Source organism: Fukomys damarensis, unplaced genomic scaffold (genome assembly GCF_012274545.1).
Source record: "Fukomys damarensis isolate Sample0158 unplaced genomic scaffold, DMR_v1.0_HiC HiC_scaffold_30, whole genome shotgun sequence".
Lineage (NCBI taxonomy): Eukaryota > Metazoa > Chordata > Mammalia > Rodentia > Bathyergidae > Fukomys > Fukomys damarensis.
The window spans coordinates 49,332,583-49,334,314 of record NW_022900942.1 but is presented as its reverse complement, the minus strand read 5'-3'; positions in this window follow the sequence as shown (position 1 = coordinate 49,334,314).

Here is a 1,732-nt window from a genome sequence, read left to right as displayed (position 1 = left end):
ATGCTACGGAGGGTTTGTTCATAAAATCTTTTCCTATGCCAATATATTCAAGGGTTCTGCCTAACTTGTCTTGCAGTAAATTCAATGTCTCTTTTTTATTTAGATCTTTAATATAGAGAGCTTTAATCCACTTGGATTTTAGTTTAGTGGATGGTGAAAGATAAGGGTCTAGTTTTAATCTTTGGCAGGTAAAATCAAGTTTCTCCACACCATTTATTAAGGAGACCATCTTGCCTCCAGTGAGGATGGTAGACTCCTTTGTCAAAGATGAGGTAGCTGGTACATCTGGAGTTATTTTTTGTGTCTTCCCATCTGTTCTGCTGATCCTCAGGTCTGTTTCTTTGCAAGTATCATGCTGTTTTTATCACAGTGGCTTGGTATTATAGTTTCAAATTGGGAATTGTTATATCCCCTGCCATGTCTCTTTTTCCTAGGATGGCATTTGCTATTCTAGGTCTCTCCTGGTTCCAAATGAATTTTCGGATTCTTTTTTTCTAGTTCTGTAAAATATAGTGTTGGAATTTCAATTGGCATCGCATTGAATCTGTGTAGCAGTTTTGGTATTATGACCATTTTCACTATGTTGTTTCTTTCCACCCAGGAGCAGGGCATATCATTCCATTTTCTTATGTCCTTTTCAATCTCTTTTTTTTCAGAGTACTATAGTTTTCAGTGTAGGGGTCTTTCGCTTCCTTCATTAGATTGATTCTTAGATACTTCATTTAGTTGGATGCTATTGTGAAAGGAATTGTTTCCCCAATTTCTATCTCATTAACTCTGTGATTTTTGAGTGTTGAACTTGTAGCCAGCTACTCTGCTGAAAGTGTCAATTAATTGTAGAAGTCTTTTGGTGGAATTTTTTGGGTCTTCAATGTAGAGTATCATAACATCAACAAATAATGACAGTTTAACTTCTTCCTTTCCTATCTTTATTGCTTTGATTTCTTTCTCTTGTCTAATTGCTGTGGCTAATGTTCCTGGAACTACATTGAAGAGGAGTGGTGATAGTGGGCATCCTTGTCTTGTTCCTGATTTTAACATGAAGGTTTTCAGTTTTTGGCCATTTAATGTGATGATGACTGTTGATTTTTCGTAGATGGTGTTTATCAAGTTGAGATATAGACCATATATTCCAAATTTTTGCAGAGTTTTTATCATGAATGGGTGTTGAATTTTGTCAAATGCTTTTTCTGCATCTATTGAGAGGATCATATGGTTTTTATCCTTGACTCTGTTAATATAGTGTATTACATTTATTGATTTATGTATGTGAACCACCCTTGCATCCCTGGAATAAAACTGACTTGGTTGGGGTGTATGATCTTCTTGATGACCCTCTGTCAGTATCTTATTAAGGATTTTTGCATCTATGTTCATTAAGGAGATTGCCCAGTAGTTCTCTTTTTTAGTTGGGTTTTTCCCTGGTTTGGGAGTCAAAGTTACACTTGCTTCTAGGAATGACTTTGGAAGTATTGTTTCCCTTTCAATTTCATTGAAAAGTTTCAAGATTAGTGACAGTAGTTCTTCTCTAAATGTCTTGTAAAATTCAGTGGTGAATCCATCAGGACCTGGGCTTTTCTTCATTGGTAAACTTTTAATAATAGTTTCAATTGCACTGATCGTAATTGGTATGTGTAGAATATTTTATCTTCTTTTTTCAACTTTGGTAATTCATAAGTATCTAGAAATCTGTCCATTTCTTCTGTGCTTTCCATTTTATTAGAGTACAGGT